Source organism: Callospermophilus lateralis, chromosome 11 (assembly GCF_048772815.1).
Source record: "Callospermophilus lateralis isolate mCalLat2 chromosome 11, mCalLat2.hap1, whole genome shotgun sequence".
NCBI classification, from domain to species: Eukaryota; Metazoa; Chordata; class Mammalia; order Rodentia; family Sciuridae; genus Callospermophilus; species Callospermophilus lateralis.
The window spans coordinates 98,998,347-99,019,435 of NC_135315.1; positions in this window are offsets into that span (position 1 = coordinate 98,998,347).

Sequence of the window (21,089 nt, forward strand, 5' to 3'; positions counted from 1 at the left end):
ACTAACACCTACCACTCCTATCAATTCATCAGTTAGAAGGCCATGACTAAATTAAAAGTTACAATGGAACAAATGTGCCATTTGAGACATAGTATTGCATAAAGAAGGAGCATATGATAAGCAATTTAGTTCCATGTAAAATGGATGTGTGTGTGTATTTTATGATTTTATGCAATTCTCTCTCTCTCTCTCTCTCTCTCTCTCTCTCTCTCTCTCTCTCTCTCTCTTTCTCTCTCCCCACAGTGGGAAAGTAGGTAGGGCACAGAAGAGGGGAATAGGAATATAAGGACTATATAAATTAAAATGGAGTCAAGTGAGGACCTTGCACGGATCAGTAAAGACCATAAGCCATGAAATGAGAAGTAGATTAATTCAAATCTCTAAAGCAGAGGTTGGCAAGCTACAGCCTACAGTTCAAATATGGCCCTCTGACTGTTTCCTATACCAAGTTTTAATGGAACACAGTTATTTCTGCTTGTTTACATCTCGTCTGTGACTGCTTTTGTGAAACATGGCAGAGCTGAGTACCTTCAAAAAGCACAGCCTGGCAGGCAAAGCCAGAAATATTTGCCATTTGGCTCTTTGCACCCTTGAGAACAAAGATTAGTGACCACATTTTACTCCTTGTACCAGTCAGTGTCAGTGAAGAAAACACAAACCACTTGACATTAAATGTAAGAAGGATTTAATATGGAAATTAAGGAGACACCCAGTCACTGCAAGCCAAAGGAACAAAGATCAGGAAGTTACTGCACTTCACCTTGTAATGAAACATAGAGAGGTGAGTGGTTACCAGTGTTATCCAGGAGACTGCCACAGTGCACAGGAGTCTCTGGGAAGCTCTTGTCAGTTTTGACAAGCCACTGTACATCTCAAAACTTCCCAGTGTGCCTGGCTGCAACTAGCCCAGATAATGGTGGATTCCCTTTCTCTCTGTTTATCAAATCTAGTCTCCCACTGTCAAATTTTAACCTAGAACCACACTGGGCAAGGGCATGCTCAGAAATGTGATTTGTTGTCTCTTTCATGTGGAGAAAGAGGGTATGGTAATGATGTGAGTTGATAGCAGTCCTTGGAAAGTTACCCTTTCATTTCTACTGCCCTAAATACTGTAGGGGTGTCATTCATTACCCTTGTTCTTGAATACTCTAATTCAAGGTTTATGGACTTCTAGGAGGAAAGTACTTAGTCTTTGGAGGAACATTAATGGATTCCAAGCCATCTCCTGCCCATACATGGAAATGAATGTGTGTGTATGTTTCTAGGGAGAAATGTCCCTCATTTGCTCCCATTGAAGAGTTTTAGGATCACTCAGGGAGTTTATGGTCTACATGACCAACATGTCTGCAGACTGCTTTCTGAATGCAGAGGACTATCATTTTCATATACCTCAGAGATTCACAGGATGTCTGATACAGAGCAAACTTTCAATAAATGTTTGTACAATCAGCAATCAAGATAATTAGCACATATCATGCTGTTTGAAGATGGAGAGTAGGCATCATCATTCATTTAAAAAATACAGCTACCTGAAGTTAATATCTTATTATAGTCTTTCTTAAAACCCTTCCAAATGCATTGTAGCTAAATCTATCTTAGCACCAGGTTACTGAAAGAGATCAGATGATTGTTCAGAGAACACAGGTAATGCCTTCATTCCTGATAAGAGACAACAGCCAGAAACAAAGAGAGAAAGCTAGAAATAATTCATTTGGCATGTATTATAACAGTGCCTGATGGGGTGGAGAAGGAATGCTTAGATAGCACACCATGAAAGTAATAAGGGCAAGACATCATACGTCAGATGTTAGGAAAGAAGGAAATGGAATAATCAAAATTATTCCCAGGAACTTCATTTTAGGGTCATTGTTTTTGTACTCTATTTACATAACTTGATCCTAAAGTAATTGCTTTATAAAAAGATATTAAAAATAGTGTTTCTTACTTCTTCATTGATTCAAGAAGTACCCAAAAGTAGGAATAATGAGAATATTCTGAAATTTGCATCGTAATATAGGGAAACAAGAAAACATCCACTTCAACTTGTATAGGCACACAGGATACCTGCAGCAGCATACTTAGTGGAGTTGGAAATACACAAGGAAGCCCAAGCTGCTATGGAGAGACTCAGTAACCAGAACTTAGAGTAAGAGACTTTCAGTGTAGACTGGTGCTCTGGTCTGGTCTACCCAGGAGCAAGAGGAGAGGTGGCTGAAGACAGCAGGAATTCAGATCAGAGACGTCATTGCCACATCTTTTGGTGTCCAGGTAACCTCTTCAAGATTTCATTTGACCAAAAAACTTTAGAGAGGTATGGAACTCCCTGTGTTTTTAATTTACTCTCTTACTCTGATAATGTTTCTTTTTAGTCATGAATAAAAGGCCAACTTTTGTTTTCAACATTTAAATTATTTTCCTGTTTTAACATTGAAAGTTATAAAGAACAATAAATAAATAAATATAAAATTTAAAAAATATCATTTGTAATGGAGGCCCTGACAACTTAGTTCTAAGAGCTCTAAGATAACCAGGACCTGGAAACTTGAAAATCTATTATTTTGAATTAGTCAGCTTTTCTGGGGTTGTGGTTTAGCAGAAGAGTGCTCACCTAGCATTATATATATATGACATTTATTTTCTTTAGCAGACTGTTCTTTTGGTCCAAAAGACTGTCTGAAATGGCTTTACTATGACATGTAGAGCAAACGTCACCTTCATGTTGGTTATAGACACCCTGTGACAAGCTTTCATTGCAATCCAGAATGATGGAGCCCTAGAAAGGCAGGAAATCAGCTAGAATCACTGAATGCACACACAAATATAAGTGCACACACACGTATACCCTTGGTGCTTAGATGGATTTTCCAGAAATTAAACATAATATTTTAGCAAAATATCCATAAAAAAAGGGTCAAGTAGAAATGCATGAAGATCTAGTGTGCACAGAACAGGGAAAGCTGATAAGGTATTTTGGAAACACTGAGGAATGAGACTTCTGGCTGGGCACTGGAGGCTGTCAGGGGGTGTCACAACATGGCAGAGTCACAGATAATAGACTGACAGGCAGGGGCGAAAAGACAAGAGGGACTCTTGTGGTGACTGGGGCTGCTAGTCTGGTTTGTGGACACGTTATGCCTCTGAAAACTCTTTTTCCTTCATCTTTGGGTGGAACTTGAGGGTTAGTGGGGAGAAGGGAAAGAAATGGGGTTAAAATGTACGTCCACTGGTAAGATATTTACAAATGCCAGGGACAATAGGACAAGGGCATACTTGGTCAATTCCTTGGCAAGCCTTTAAAAGCAGATGTAAAGAAGGACAATCACTTTCTGTGAGATAAGTCACCTCTTTCAGGGTCAAAGCCACTTTCCCGAGTTGCTGAAGCGAATCTTTATTTTTTCCTAAAACTCAACAGACAGCGTCTTCAGAACCTAATTTGATTTTGATTGATTTTTGAAACTTGAAACACTTCTAAACTAATTTTCAGTATATTACTCTTGTCAACGCTTAAAGATTTTGTCAGGAGGAATTTGCTGAACAGACGCAGTAATTTTGTTTCTCATTCTGGCATATCACCCTAAAGAGAAAAACCGGGGAGGGGGCGGCTTTGCTACTACAGCTGCCGCTATTAGAATATACATTGCAATTACTTGGCTGCTATTTTAGGGACCTTCTCAAGCAGTGCATGTTGCAACCCATGGGAGACGGAAGTCTTGAAATAAGGATGACAAAATCATTAGCTCCTCTTGGGGCAGACCTAGGATATAGATAAAGAGACCTGAGGTCCAGTGAGGAGAAATGACCCATCCAAGGTCATATAGCATTTTGTGGCTAACCTGGGAGTGGAGCAATTTTTTTAGACTATTTCTCTCCCCCATGTATCAAGAAGTACAGAAGCCAGTACACCCTACAGTGGTCATGGACCAAGTTGGGATTTATTAAGTAAATACCACACTGACAACTTCAATGGGAAAAGGAGCCTCAGATTGCAGTCGATATGCCAATCAATAGGCAGTAAAAGCCACTCTGGAAGCCCAGCATAATGCTGCCCCTTATAAATGTAGGGGCTGTGTTAACAGCTCCTCTCCCTTTGTCTTGCCAGTCAGTAGATCCACTGGGGGCTTTTGGAAATAACAGTGACATTACAAGATAATAACCTCTGCTCACGCCGGCCTTATGCCAAGAGGGCTGTCAAAGAGTGTGTTCCTTTTATTGCTTTTTGCCACCCAGGGTCTGTGGCGTGAGGACAGATGGACGGGCTCATCTTAGCAAATAAGCAACAGGGACAAACTGTGCTGGCTCAAACCTGCGATCTTCCGATCTTCGCTCAGGGCAGGGCCTTCCAAGCAAGGACCTGCGGGTGTCTGGGTAACAACTTCAGCAGATGCAAAGCAGATAATTATTCAGGAGGGGAGTAGAATTGATAAAGAGATGGCCCATAGTGTGCCCAAATAAGCTCAAGGACTTTCATCTGTTGCAGAAGTACCTTGATAGAGGGGGAGTTGACGGCATGTAAAGAGAAAGCATTAGGAGCCAGGGAAGCAAGAGAGGCCAGAGTCCTGTTTTAGCTATTTAAATCTGTTTTCTAACACACAGTGGCCTATATATGAATACTAATAGGTTGAATTAATATGCATTTATGTACACGCATTTATTCACTAATACATTCCCAATACATTTCTATGCATGTAATAAGGTGACCATGGGTGAAATTAAACCCCAAGTTTAATTTAAAAAAAAAAAAATTCGGAGTAAAGAGATATGAAATGGAATTGTAATTATTATTTTAAAGAAAAGGTAGATTTTAAGACTAAATAATAGTTGGGTCTGTATTGCTCTCCAGCTGCTAGGACTATGTAAGTGAACTGTGAAGCCTAGCCATTCCTGCTGTGCAGAGATTGTGCAGCAAGAATTGGCTCTTTTGCTTTCAAGAGACCCAGCGAATGGCAGAGATGGGAATATCAAGACTCAGGGGGTAGGACTGAGACTGCAGTCAGGCAGGGATGATCTTTCTTTCTGGGATGTAGGTGCACATGCTGCAAAGAAGACTGAATCACTTCCGGATGTAGGACTTGGTCATGTGAAAACTCATTGGGATCACATCAAAAAGGCAGGCCTATGGTCTGGTCTGGCTTTGGGCCTTATTTTCAAATTAATCTCTGCCATTAATATGTTATGTCCATTGGGACAAATCTCCAATTCCAGTATAGCCTAAATGCTGTTACTATAGAAAATTAAGGGAAAGGCTGGGCCTCGTTTTAAGCTCTTAAGACAGAGGGCACAAGGGGTCAAAGACTGAGTCTTCTCTGCTGAGACCAAAGTAGTACTGGGGTCATCTGGAAAAGAGCAGCTGTGTCCATGTGCAGCAGAGGGTGAAGCCATCTAGGACAGAGCAAATGTGCAGGAATATGCATGGTGGTCAGGAGAAAAGGACATCTAGGTGCTGTTCTTTTGTCCCCTTTGGGAAGCAGCCTTGGGGATCTTCAGAGATACCCTTGAGGTGCTTGAGGGATGGTATTTCTGAAGCAATAAGCCTGGTGCTTCATTTTGTCTAGGCAGACCAGTGTCACTAGTGATAAGGAAAAACACAAAAATTCATAAAGCTGAAGCCTCAAGGAACTTTTCAGTCTCTCTGGGAAGGCAAGACAAATACAAATGAAAAGATTCTAAGAAACAGAAAACCTGCTTAACCACACACACACACACACACACACACACACACACACACACACACACAAATGGTAGAAAACTGACAGGGGTGTATCAGTTCTGAAAGTGAGAGACCTCTATGTTTGTTTTCATTTTGATTGCTTCCTAGAAGGCTTGGGGAATGAACTAGCTCTACAGTGTAAGGTTAGGAGAGGCAGAGATTCCCAAATTATTGATCCTGGACCAGCAGCATCAGAAGCACCAGGTAACTTAAAATGACAGTCTCACACCCCACCATGGTTCTACTTGGATCAAAGCTGTCAGGGTGGGCCCAGCCTTTCCCTTAATTTTCTATAGTATCCAGTAGACTCAATTTGAGGACAAACAAAGCAGGGAATGCGGTTTAAGGCAGGGCAATAGAAGCTTAGCCAAAGGGGCTTCTGCCAATAGCCCAGCTATGGCTTTGAAAGAGCCAGGCAACTATCTGGGCTTTGCGATAATCAGAGTTGACAGCACTGGTAGTTCTCTCCCAGGGCATAACATACCTCACAAAGTATTCCTTAACTACTGCATTCTGTTGCTAATATCACTTGTGAAAGCATCCCTGGTGCATTTTACTTAAGTTTCAGAGATGAAGCAATTGAGGGCCAGTTACTGTCTTTATTCTAAATTCACAAGGTTAGTTCTAAGTAAGAAAGGGAACAGAAGCCCTAGGCTTCTGATGACTGATCCACAGTGCTCACCCCTTTGTACCTTACTGTGTTTGTCTTCCTCATGGGTGGAGGCTTAGCTCCAGGAAACTGATTTGGGATCCTAGCTGGTGAAAGAAGCTGGGAGGCAAATGGGAGAGAGTAGACATCCTTTATTCAGAGGTGACCGCAGCCCTCAGCCTCCAGCTCCTGTTCCATTTGGCCCCAGTCAGTTCCATTTAGTGCCTCAAGTCCTTCCATAGGCTTTTAAACATATATTCAGGCCAAAGAAGGCTAAAAGCTAACAGGAAATATAAGTGAGTACATACTCAGTAGCAAATGAGTATCCTGAGTACCTATGCTGAATCAGGGTGTTCATGCCCTTGGCTACATACCAAAAGCAGTCTTCTGGAAGCCTCAGTCAGGGAGCCTAACTATGGCCATCTTGGGTCTCTTCTACACTTACTTGCTGGTTGATGAGAAGATTTCAGGAATTTCCTAAATTTCACTAGCATGTGGCAATATCCTATATATCACCTCTTGCCGCAGTCTGGCCTGGCACAAAATCACGAGCCCACTCACAGCTTTGTAGATTCAAACAGCAATTCTTTATTCCCGAACTCACACCGGCCCTCTCCAAACACGTTCTGGGGAAATCCACGTTCTCTGCCCAAATCCACCACTCCACTGGGCTTCTGTCTCCCCAAAATACTGTCTGAATCCCGTGAGAACTCAAGAGGAACTCAGGCAGCAGGATACGCCCTATTCCAAGCAGGAATAAACTTCCTAAACTGGGAACGCCCTAAACCCGGATCTGCCCTGGTCCTTGAGCAAGGTCACCTTACATGCAGTGTTACTGCAAAATGTCCTATTTTCATGAGTCCTTCCACTAAGCAACATGGGGTACGCTGGCAAGGAGATTGTCATACCTACTTGGCTAATGGCTCCCAGCAACCTCTGAATACTGAGAGTGATCTTTGAAACCCTCTGTTGAGAAGGATTCTGAGCATGCTTCTAGAGTCAGTGGGAAAGAATGGATTCAGGATATTGCTATGACCATCAAATGAGGCAGTATGTATGTATGTATGTATATGTGTGTGTGTGTGTTTGTGTGTGTGTGTGCGCGCCGCACGTGCTTGATCTGAGTTTCGCTTCACTATTAGACTAGGTTCTGAGATTCTGTGACATAGAGTACTGTTCTCCTCATAAGGCCACTAATCATGACTCAGGGCCTCTGATCCTACCCATCCACTATGGCTGGGGAAGAGCAAACCAACCCAGAAGAAGGCATTGCCAGTAGGGCATAGGATCTTGGCCAGCCCTCAGGGGGAGATCATGGTCAGTGCACTCTTTAGGAGCAAGTGCTCATGGGCATTTGTGCCATAGTTGCGGTGATTAAATTGCAGAACCCAAAATGGGCCCAAATGAGTGGGACAGGGCATGAGAAGACAAAGGGACACACAGCCTGATCTGTTCTTTGTGCTCACAGGGAGGACTTGCAAGTGGGCTGACCATGAACTGAGAGTCCTAGTCCCAGGCACAGGTCCTCAGGGGACTGAGCACCTGACATGAGCCAGAGCAAGTCTGGACCAATTCTGTACCTGGGCAGGTGTGAGCTTCACACCCACCCCCAAAACAATTTTAATTGTTTTGACTTCTTTGAATAAATATTACCTTCATAACACACCATAACTGGTGACTCCTGCCCACCCAGGCTTTTAGAAGAGCTTTTATTGTTTTATCAAAGCAAAAGCATACAAGGCTCTTGGTGGCCTCTCTGAACTTACAAAGTTCATGCTGCAATCCAAGATTTAGATGATTGTGCAGCCACCTTCTGTGGCATGGGCATAAGCAGGAGCACCATCCATGAGTGTGCTGGCATCCAAGATACCCTGATAGGTCATGGCAGGTTGTGGGCTACAGTCACACAGTCAAACATCCTGTGAGAGAAAGCAGCAGCATTTCTGTTATGGAAACCCCATAAGCACTGTAAAGGTGATGGCTATTGCTTAAATAGCTTCAACTGTGACTTGTGGTGATGCCAGCACATTATTGGGGCTGATGATGCCCATCTGTTGAATAAGGAGGTTTCTTCTTCACAGCCAGGACCTGAGCGGTGACCCTCTGGTTTCTACAATGGGACAGGCAAATTACAATCCAGGGCACCCTCCACATTTCTGATCAGGTGCCAGGTGAATAGCTGACCCATTTTCTTTGGCTTTGTGGAATGATGGTAACCTTTATCTCCCTGCATTATACTTTCCCTGTCTATCAATCTGAACAAATGATTTGATACTTTCCGCTTCTAAATACAAAGGCAGCCAATAATTGGAGCAGGTGTGTGTGTGTGTGGGGTGGGGTGTAGATCCTCTGTCGTCTCTGTGTCAATAGCTATGGTTTTACCAGGAGCCCAGATGGATTGTGGTTAATGCCTTTGAGAAAGATTTTGTTGTTATTTAAATTCAATAAAGTTTTCCTACTCTGCTTTTATTCTGTTGTTTGCTTCACTGAATCCGGTATAGAATGTCTGTTTCTTTCCAGCAAAGCACAACTATTTGAGAAAGAAATATGCTTTAGATAATAGATTTTCCTAGTAAATACCAGACCAGGTACATTGTATTTTTTTCACAATCCAAGGACTTTGTTATGGTAGTGCACTGCACAATGAAATTATAATTTGCAGACTTCAAAGTAAAGCTTGCACAATAGGAAACTGAAACCTGCCCTGTGAAATAAGACAGACACAGTGGTGCATTTAGCCAGAGACAAGACAAGTGGTCACACGTGACATCTGGCCAGTGAAGGAGCAAGGGCCATGGCCCAGGCCACCTGGAGGCAAGCTTTGCAGTGTGGTCTTCGCTTCTGCTGACCTACCCTGCTCCCTGCCCTGGCCTCCTGGGGCAAACCTGAGTGAAATCCATCTGCATTTAATGTGGCATTCCTGTGTAGGTTGAGGGGAACATGTCTTCACTGTCCTGAGGTCTTCCCTTGCCAGGGAAGGGTCCTGACCCACTCTCCACAGGGAGAAAGCCCAGGAAAGAGATGGAGCAGGCATCTTACCACAGCATCCTCAGCACTGGTCACTGTGCACCCTACCCACCATGGGCCTTCCCCTTGGCAAGCCCAATTCAGATTGGGTCCCTTCCTATGGCCATGCTCCCCAGATTCATGGTGCTTTGCTAAGAAGCTTTCCAACCAGATGATGTGCAAGTAAGTGTCCACTGCCAGTAAAGCCTGGGAACCTCCTCTGCAAAATTATCCCTGGCTCTTCTTTTTTCTCCTCAGGAGTTAGAATAGCACTTGGAAAATCAAAGTGTATCATGAACAAGCAGTAAGGAGGCTTGAACATTCTAGAATGTACACTCCAAAGTGTGATTCTGAGTGTTTGTGTCCTGGTATCATGGATCTGAACTAGGAAAGGGACCGACACCCTCCACCTGTGGGGAGAATAGGGGAATTCAGTGCTGAGGGCAGGATTCCCAAGGGTTCATAACTCTCCACTCTACAACTTATTGCTAAGACTGGAAATTATAAGAAAATCTATAGACATTGGGAAAAAAAAACAATGTAAAAACTGCCAACCATTCTGAAGTTAACTGCAAGGAATATGTTATTAAGGTAGCAAGCAACAGAATATTGTAAATAATTCTTAAATGTTGATAGAGATAACAAGTGCTGCCTTGTGAATAAACAAGAGCAATCAGAGTGTGTGGAGTGGCTACTGTAATGGAGAACTCTGTCTTGCAACTAACTTTCACATACACTGTTTAAAGGATCATTTGGAAAGTAATTGTTCTTCTTCTTATGTGCTCACTATCTCACATTTAGAAATATTTCCCTTAAAATATTTCTCTCCTACTTATGCCATTAGACTTGGTCTTTGTATGTGGAGCTATGTGCGTGCACATGTATATTTTTTTTTTTAAAGAGAGAGTGAGAAAGGGAGAGAGAGAGAGAGAATTTTAATATTCATTTTTTAGTTATCGGCGGACACAACATCCCTGTTTGTATGTGGTGCTGAGGATCGAACCTGGGCCGCACGCACGCCAGGCGAGCGCGCCACCGCTTGAGCCACATCCCCAGCCCCACATGTATATTTAAATTATGTAAATTCTTTAGTTTATAAAAAAAGAAAGAAAGAAATGCAAGCTTAACATTTGTGCAAACAATTATTTCCTTTTCTGAAGACTAAGAACAGAAATTGCAAGGTGAGGTTACTTCCACCCAGAGATGAATACATGATATTTTCCCAGCAGAAGTGCTTTATTCCTTGCACTAGACATTCTGAAGCTGTGGGAGAGATGCCAACACACTGTCTGGGTCTGCTGCACAGAAATCCAGAGGGGTCTCCAGTGGAGGCTTTGAGGAGGTTCATGACTCAGGAAAGGGTGGTATGGGCACCAAATGGCCTCCAGGGTCCCTTCCCTCACTCTCTTGCCAGCACCAACCTTGTTGCAGTCATGCTGAATCCTGATCTGGTTGAAGATGAAATCCTTGGGTGTGCAGACCTGGATCACTTGATACAGTGTGGACCCAAGGCTGAAGGCCCGTGTGCTGGAGTGCTCAGCTCCCCAGGATATCATACCAGGGCATAGAATGACTTGCCAAGCCCCGGGGGAAAAGAGACAGAGGATGGTGTTCCAGGGATATTTCAGCTCCTTCCCCATCCCCAGTGGAAGTGAGATGAGCGCTAGTGTTACTTTGGCTCTGGGGTTCAGACTGGAGAGACACTGAGGACTCCTGAACCTTTCACTCCACAGCTTCCCAGACAGCCTTGATGCTCTGGGAACAGCAAATGCAAGAAGATTTCATAGCAATTGGGATTTTCCCAGTGGGATTGGGCTGACACTACTTTGGGATTCTGCCCTACTGGGGATCAGGAACCCCAACACTGGATTGTATGCATATCCATCTCTTTCCTCACTTCCTAGTTCTTTAAAAACAAGGAACACTAGAATAAACAAAGGGAGAGCCTCTTTTGATCCCATGTGGAAATGGACAGAATATATGGAGCCAGACTGAGGCCTGACCCCAGCCTGGGCCTCCTACCCAGGCCAGGCCCATACAGGGAATGAGGCCATGGGCCAGAACCCTGGACAGGTGAGGAGGAGCCTGCTTCTGCTGCCACCCCACCTTTCCAGCCTAGAATTTTCTGCCACTCCTTAATAAATGCATCTCAACACTCCATGGGCAGCAGTTGGCAGGCCATGATCACACACTCCATATCAATCCTTACTTATTTAATTTTAGTTTTACTAAAACCATTTGGGTAAATCCCATGTTCTGTGAGAAATTATTAAGTTTTTTTTTTAATTTGAGATGCCCAGCAAGGCTAACACAAAGATATTAAAACAGTGTCCTGACAGTCATACATTAGTGTCAAGCCTGGCCCTAGGGCAGATGTTGGCCTATGGGATGTGACAGTCTCGTGAGGGCTCTGACCTGTCAGGATTCATACGGTGATGGGGAGATTTGTGATATAAGTAAATTCTCTCAATGTCCCCTGGTCACTTGGATGTTAGTGCTTTGCACCATGATGTTCTGCCTTATCAGGGACCCAGACCCACAATAAAGCCACATGACCACAGACCAAAAACAAAGTAAACCTTTGGTCCTTTTAACTTATTTCTCTCAGGTGTTTTGTCATGGCAATTGAAAACTGTGAATCAACAGAATATCCCTTCATCTAGAGAACTAGAAATTTTATTTTTAAATTTTACATTGTTTTCTAGTCACAGAACCATTTTATTTGGAAGATGTCACACTTAATAACACAAGCAACACAAATGTGTTATATAGACTAGTAGTATAGTAGTTTGGGCTAAGAAGTGTTATACACACACACACACACACACACACACACACACACACACACACTTATTTACTTTTTGTAATGTTATTTTTTCCATCATATCATTGAAGAAAATGCATCTTGGAATTGTGGTAAGTGCTCATTTAGGTTAATGTCCAGGCAACAGATGGCCTGGCATGTTCAGGGAGGGTGAGCACAGCTGTTAATCCTTCTCTCCTTGTGGTCTAACCCCAGGAAACTAGGGAAGAAAACCAGACCTCAGTGCCAGGAAGGAAATGGTGTGCTGCTGCTTACTTCTGGAAAACCCCCACCAGCAGACCAGCGTAAGCCTTTCAGTATCTCTACTTGATAGAGGGCTGCTGGGACATGTAGGCTGTTCTGAGAACTATAAGGGAAGAATTTTGAAATCAAATAGAATTTTTAACTAAAGATCTGCACTTAGTAATTTAATTGCATATGCTCTGAGACCTGTTTCCTTCTCTAATGTGGGAGCAGTGTGACTGATGTGAACAGGAGCACATGGGCTTAGAGGCCATATGTGCAGCCTGTAGTGTGGAATTAGCTTTCAGAACATGCAGGATGTCAGGGCAGGACATGCAGGCCCTCCAGAGCCTAGATTCCAGGCTCTGCAGACTGCATTCAAGCCCTTCCAGCTTGTGGTGTACCACAAATATGCTTCAGGCCAATTGTTTTTTAGTCAAAGGGGAAACTAGAAGCTCTCCATGTGGACTCAGGCACATGAGAGGGCGTGTGATGGTGCATATGTATCTGTTGTCTTTGGGTGTATTTCTGGGAGGGAGGCATATCAGGCATGCCCCCCCCCGTGGCACTTTTCAGGGTGACCATGTGAACCCCTGTGAAGCAGAGCTTGTGTGTCCTGGTGAGCACATCATGGTGCCTGACATGTGGATGGACTTGGGAGTTCAGGGCCATGATGGGCAGGGAGGTTTCTCCTGTGCTTTGCTGAGAACCACAGAGCAGTTCAGTGCTGGCCTGGGCACCTGTAGGGCCTATGGTCTCCTCTCCAGGAATCTCCTAGAGCCAGACCTTCTCTACCACTGAAGCACACCTTCTCAGAAAATCCCCTCCAACATCACTGCCTTCCATAGCCCCCACATTTTCCATTATGTTCCAAAAGCATTAATTGATTCAGGAGAACATGAGATGCCAAAGTTAGCAACCGAGAGCCCCTTCCCTGGGAGCCCCATAGTGATATTTTCCACTCTTTCTCATAGTTATGCTGCTGGGCTGAGAGTGTGCTCCAGTTGTCCTACCAGTCCCGGCCATGACCCTTGCTTCAGCAGGAGCTGATGGTGTTTTGCTCTCCATGTCTCTGTCCCTTCGTGATGATTGTTATGCCCCAGGCAGCACTGCACAGCATGTGATGACCTACTGGAGTTTACAGGAACATCACCATGCTCATGGATGTTGGGTGGCACTAGCTCTGAAGCCTCACACCTTCCTCTGTCCCTCTCAATGCCTTGAAAACATTTAACTTCACTGTTCCCTAACTATTGCCCCTGGCACTGGGGGCAAGGGAATATCATCCCTGAGATGGGACCCTGGAAGAGAATTCAATTTCAGAGGGAAGGCCTGGAGTCAGGCAGAGCTGGCCTGCACTAGACATTGCTAACACTGCTGAGGGGAACAGTGGGTCCATGCTGCATAAATGGGTTGCAGGATGCAGGATTTCAGGCTTCAGGCACAAGTATGAGTCCTTCAAGAAGGTAGCTGAGGCTCTGAATATCAGTGAGTTTCCTGAGAGAGATTATGGGAGAGAGCATTAGGGTCACACACTGCTCATGATGTCACATCTCTGGTTACTGATGGACCCTTCAGAAAGAGCGAACCATACATTGGCTTCCTGTAATGCTTTCCTCTCTGCAGGGTGATTTCTTTTGTCTAAAATATGTCCTGTTCGGTTAACCCATGAGAAAGTGAAGGTTAGCTGTATTGAGCTGCAGCCTCCAGAATCCAGGACCTTGGAGTGGGGGTGAAGTTCTTACTTCCTTCTGGGCAGGTATACCTGCACAACCCCTTGAGCACTCTTGTAACACTTCCACAAGGGTCTCTGTGTCTTTGGGGTGCTCCATGCTGCCCTGGACATGACACACAGCTCAGGGCTGGACCAGCAGAATAGAGTAGCCTCCGTCCCCCTCGACTCCCATCAGATTCCAGCATCAGGACTGTACAGCTCCCACCCTTCAGGCTGAAGCTGTCTAGGCAGCACAGGAATTGTGTGGCCATTGTGGGGATCTCTTGCCTGCTGCCATGATGGTCTAACATCCACATGTGTTCTGGTGCTCCATGGAGCTTCCCAGGGTGATGAGATGAGACCTCAGGTAATGAGATAGGGCCTCAGGCACACTTCACGTTGGGTTCTGGGTTTCAGTGTAACTGAGGCACTCTCTGCTTTTTCTCTACACATGCATGCACAATACATACTCAAAATACTTTATATATTTTTATGTTTTATTATAGCAAATTGATAGATGTTAGAATTCAAAAGATAACCATAAAAAGATAATTTCTTGGGAAGTTGGTCCCAAGAAAACTTTAAGAGAGACTCAATAAAAAGCATTTAGAGGGGCTGAGGTTGTGGCTCAACACCACAGCACTCTCCTAGAATGTTGGAGTTGCTGGGTTCAATCCTCAGCACCACATAAAAATAGAAACAAATAAAAATAAAAGTATTGTGTCCAATTACAACTAAAAAAATTTTTTAAAAGCATTTAGAAAGAAAAAAATAGAAAAATATGAATCACTTATATCCTTCATCAACACCAAATAATTTCTACCTGTGACTTATGACGAGGTGGTCCTGCCTTGGATGACATGCTGTCTGTTCAGAAGATTATTAAAACCTGACCAGCAGTGAGCTGCCCATGCCCTAGCAGCATAGCTGGCTCTGTCCCTCAGCAATCCCTCAACCCCATGGCCAGGATCCATGCTGACCACACCTGCATCCCCACAGCCAGGCTCAGGGCTTACCACACTCGCATTGCTCTTGGCTATTTTTGGTGTGTGTCTCGACAATTTTGTTCATTTTCATTTCTCTTTGTAAATATGCTCCTAACCTCAGTGTTTTTCAGGGGGTTAATAGTTATTGTCCTACATCTTTGTTCCTTGAGGCTTGCCCATGAGAGGATTGATTGAAAGGTGCATTATTCTCAGTTAACAGCTGTACAGACCGAGCTGCTGCTGATCCAGGATGGTGACACCATGTTAAAAGCAGATGGACTATATTGTGACAGCCCCCGTGAGGGTGGAAGGGCAGTGCTGGGGACCAATGCACACCATCAGCAGGTGCTGACTCCTGGTGAGCACATCACAGGGCTTCTTAATGTGAAAAGGGAAGCCTGGTTTATTCCCCATTCAAATCGGAAATTGTGGTTGATACTTCAGGCGCTCATTCTTTTCTACCATGCCTTAGATAAATGGGCTGCTCAGACCAAAAGGAACATTTGTTTCTCATGTGATCAATATGCTCCATGTAAACATTCTCAGTTTCGGGATGAGATCCAAGTTTTATTTTAAACTTGGTGTATTTTTTTTTCTTCTTCTTCTATTGAACAGAGTGATGCAGCATGCCAACCCTTTGTGGACTGAAACACACCACCAAATTCTTTCCAGAATTGAGCCACAGGGTCAGGGTGTCTGGTGTTGGGTTGGGAGGGGAATGCACAGGGTGGGCACTGGGCAGGAATGGATGCTCTGAGGCCTTCTGTTGTGCTAAGCTTGTGCATTATCACACTGATTCTCATACATTGCAGATGATAAAGCAAAGCTCAGTTCAGAAAAGGAAGACAGCTGGCTGGCCTGTTCCTGGACCCTGGACCAGAGCTCAATGGCATGGGTGTCTGAGACCCTCTGGATTAGCACCTCAATTCTCAAAGAGCAAACCTCAAGGTCATCACTGTTGCTCTTGTGTGGAGTTAGATAATTTGGACCACAAACCGCAGTTGTCACAAAGGACTCAAATTAGGCTCTTGGAAAGCCTCCAAGAGTATTAGCACCATCAGCCGCAGCCTTGTCATGGAGTAATGGAATGGCCTCTCTATGTGAGAACAGAGCAGTACCTCCCTGAGTCACACATGAGCAGGTCACTGCTCCAACCTACATTCCAGGAAACAAGGAACTAAGGATCCAGTTCCTGAACTAGCACTGGCCACAGTTCCACAGTCATAAATGGGCCAAGCATGCCCCAGCCTACCTCATGTCAAGGATGCAGATACCACATCAGAGTCTGTAAATGTCAGGTATTTTAGGCAGTATTTTAGCAAAATATCATTATTTATATTCAAATTGTTGAGAAGAAAATAAAAATATTTAGGTGTAACGTTGATTTTACCTCCCTTCCCTGCTCTGTGTTTTTTCTGGTGTTTACATGTTTATTTAAAGGTAACACCAGAACTACCACCAATTGGTGGAACAGACAGAACTCATGTTTAAAGCAAATGTCAGAGCTGCACACCTAGTATGTGGACACTATTTGGAAACTGAGCACAGGTTCACAGAAAGAACACCCACAGGGTGGAGGTCCAATGCCCCAGCACCTCACCAGGGACAGTCTAGGGCTCATCCTAGTGGTCCTGTTATCTCAGGCAGTCACAACAATGGCTTAGCACATAGAACTCCTCAAAAGAATAAGACCTGGCCTTCATAAAGGCCTGAGAATTGTGCCCACATGCCTCACTCTAGCCCAGTTCACTTGTGTTTGTTGTATTGTGGCACATAAAGGAGTAGCAGAAGCCTAAGATAAAGCCAATAGTGTGGTAGTGGGGCCCATGGGCACTGGAGGCCACCTATCCCTCTGCTTTTCCCCCGATACAAGAGCCTGAGCTCAGTTGCTGTTGGAGCTCAATGGCATGGGGGCCTGAGACCATTTGGTATCCACTGGCTCAAGGGCAGCTGTGGAGTAACAGTGATGCACAGGCCAACCTGCTTACCAGGCCTCACCTGAGAAGGATTGGGAATGCAGATAAACTGGGCTGCACAGAGCCTGTGTCCTATCATGGATGGGGTTGGCTGGGCTGCAACCAAGCACATAGAAATTCACATGGGTCATGAGACCATTAGTACTGATGGATTTAGGGATACTGTGTGCTATGACTCATTCTCTGCTTGCCATTCCATTTGGAAATGTCCTATTGGGAGCAGTACAGCTAAGGAGACATGTAATTCCATTGTAATTTGAGTGTGATCTTCTAAGTGATAAACTGGAATTTTTTGGAAGGTTGCAGGGGTGTTTTCTATGTAGAAAGATTGCCACAGCCACTGCTCAAGGGCCCACTGGGCATGAAGGGCGCTGCCACAGTAGAGGCAGAGTACCAGGTGTCTGTGCTACTTGTGAGATGGGTATTCCATTTTTTAAGTTATATGTCATTACCAAAAGTAAAATAAGGCAAAAATAGAAGCAAAACACAGAAAACCAAATGGCAGCACTGAAGCCCAGGCCCACCTGGAGAATGCATGCATGCTTAGATATGGAATCCTATGAACTCACCAGGGATTCACCAGGATGCAGAAGCCATGTATGGCTTACCCTCCCTGGAGCCAGAACCATGGCTCTCATTAAATCAACTCTTCATTCTATGATATGTGATTTTTAATCCAAATGAAAGCCCATTAGTCACTGGCACATTCATCTCCCAAATGTCTTCTCTCACTTCTGCCTTGGCTTACAAGAAGGTGGTCAAATTGGTTTGCCAGAAGGAAGAGAAATGGAGATTGCAGAGAATGGCAGGAAAATGCCAGGAACAATGGAGGATGAGCTGGTGTGGGCTGAGGCCAGCAGAGGCAAGGCTCCAGAAGCAGATGCTACCAACAGGTGGAGGTTCCTGTAGGTGGAGGTTCTAGAACCCAGATGAATCAGAAACAGTTCCAGAAAGGGGTGGAGCTAGAGTAGAGCCTCCAGGCCAGGCTCCTCCCTCTCAAGCAGGGGCCCATAGCCTATATCTCTTGAAAAAACCCACTTTGCTTCTGTATGGCAGGTCCAGGCCAGCCTAAGGCTCTACAGGTAAGACCATCCTTGGAATGGAGCTGAAGCTGAAGGCCCCAGGACCTCCTGTGTGTGGCAATATTCAGACTGTCCCACTGGAGCAACAGAAAGACATAAGCTTCTCCTGACCCAGGAGATGCTGGCTTTGTAGAATTTGGGCAGAGCTGCCCTGATATTGCTGTATGTGCTTAGGCACTGAACGGTTATGACAAAGTAGGTTTAAAGATCAAGACATTTTATGAGGGCCATTTTATTCATTTGTATCTTCCTTTAATTTCTGGGCAACCTTGGCTAAAAACAAAGGGTTATTAATGGAGAAAGGTACCATACACCTGTCCTTTCCTCTGTCAAATAGTGACCTGGGACTTGCCTGTGCTGGGTTCAGTCAGCAGTCCCACTGATTTGTGAACTTTAAACACTTTTTGGATTTAAATGTCAACTCTATTGCATGATACTTGTTCATGATTTGAAAAGAGACCGAAATATATAATTTTTACTACTTGCAAAGCATAAACCATATGTTGGGAAATATATAAAGCTATTTTATGCAGTATAGAAAGAATTAGAAATGGCATTGACTTTTGTTGTGAAGACTCAATTTGCAAGCTGTAACGTAAGTAACACACAATAACTCCTGTGGAATTGGGGAAGTTCTGTTTCTTCCTCCCTCACTCACTCATCTCTCCTCCAATACTTCAAAAATATGCACCACAAAAGCTCAGAGCTGAGCAGACAGGTCCCTGTCACTATGTGGAAGTTTGCTGCTGAGATCTGGATTTCACAGGGAAAAAGCGTCTGCACATCATTCTCCTTGATTCTCTTCATCTCTTATTTGGTGCACTCTGACTTCAGAACCAGGCCTTTATGTCTGGCCTGCTTGCTCCTTGTCCAGCTCTGCTGCTCCTGCTCATGGCTTCCATCCCAATGTGCTGAGGGCCACGATTCTCTCCAGTCATGCTTCAAAATGGCCCTGAAATAATCACAAAGTGACACTGAAATTACTGTAAACATTGTGAGATTGTATCATAACATTCTGTAACTGGGCCCTCCATACTCAAGGCTATCTCAAAGCACAGAAGAAAGAGGAGAAACATGTTGTGACATCCAGGAGCCCAAAATGTGCATAGGTAACAGTAAAACACAGCCATGTAGAAAGCCAAGGGTGTTCTTGGCTGTGCCCCATGACATTGGCCCAAATCTTTCAGATGTAACTTATAGGTGGTTAGGAGGAGCACAATCATGCAAATGAGGGCTAACAGCCCCTGGGTGACCTTGCCCTGGCCTGGGAAGCTCCTGTGTCAGCAAAAATCAAACAAAGATGGATGGCTGACTCCTTTGACCCTATATCATTAAACAACAGCATGATCATAGAGAAAGATAAGCAGAGTGGCCACATGTAGGAGTTGGGCTTCAGGTGTGTGACTTGTGGAGAACTGAAGAAAAGCATCCATGACAGCTGGCATCTCTGAAATCCTTCCATGCAGGAAAGGATCAAGGTGAGTCACAGCCCAGCGCTGCCCTTGCAGGCTGAGGAGGGAGTGGGGACAGGACTCACCTTCAGAGTGGTCGCAGAGGGCACCAATCTTTACATTCCAGTCAATATTATTCTAAGGTTTAGTCCTGGCCTTGTCATTCTCCCAAAGACAGTCACTGCATGTTGTAATGTCCACCTCTGTGAAATTATCTGCTCTGCTTTGAAATAAAACAACCTTTTCCCATTAGCTAAACAGTAGTAGCCAATACCAAGGAGGCTAAGGGATCAGAGTCTCACCCAAGTCAAGAACCTTGCCACAATAGTCAGCACCCAGTGCCTACAGACACAAAATTAGGCTGCTACTTGCCAAAGGCAGGAGGTCAGGAAAGCCAAGTATACAAAGAGCCTTTGGGCTGAAGTTCTCCCTTCCTTCATTAGAAAGTTGTTGGGTCTCCCTTTAAGAATGCATGCATCTTAGGGAAGTTAATTGAACTATCAGCAAAAAAAAAAAATAGAACTTTTCATAAACAAAATTGCTTTCAGCTTTGCACATAAACTCCCACAAAGCTCATCTCTGGGTCTTTCTGATGGCTCCACACTCCAGATGCACCTGGGGTCACTACTCAGACCATGGGTCTGTTCCCAGGGAGTGCTGTACTGAAGGTATCATCCCATCTTGGGCAACATGAGAGTGTGCTCATCACCGTCACACAGCTTTAGAAACAAGATCTCAAAATAGCCTGAGCTCAGTAATGTGGGCTGCATAGACAGAGGTGCCTAGGAACAGGAAGCCCAGGATACTTCACTACCCTCTCCTCAGCTACATAAAAAAATAGGTACCTAGGAACACAAAGCCTAGGGTCCTGCACCACTCATCCTCGGGTGCTTCTCTATGGGCTGCTCTGTGTTCTTTAAACCTCCTCATCATATCCTATGTGGTTGCTGACAACCTCATCTCACTAAAGGGCATATGAGTCTCAGGTGATTCAATGTTTTCATCAGGTCCTACAGGAAGAGGCTTCTCGAGCAGAGATCTGGATCCAGGCAAGTTTGTCTTTGCTCTCTGAAACCATCTGTGCCATGAGGACTGCACATCTGATAAGGAAGACCTCATTCCTATTCTGACACCTGGCCAAAGCACAGGCACAGATTGCATGTGCTTGCACACCAGAAATCCTTCCTGGGACAGTCACCTGCCAGGCCTCCTCAGGCCACCAATAAATGACAGGCCACTGAAGAAATGAAGCCATGGCCCTGGGTCTTGAAAGCCACGTTTGCTAGTTGCATTTTGTTATTCAATTTGCTTATAAAGGTACCAGGAGTGATTCCAAGTCTACCCTTCCCTGTTTTACACCCTTTAAAACCCCTGAGTTAAGCAAAACAATGAGAAATGTATAGGATCTGGATAATAACCTAGAGCCACATATTATGGGAAATGGCTTACATAGAAGAAGGAATAGAAGCACA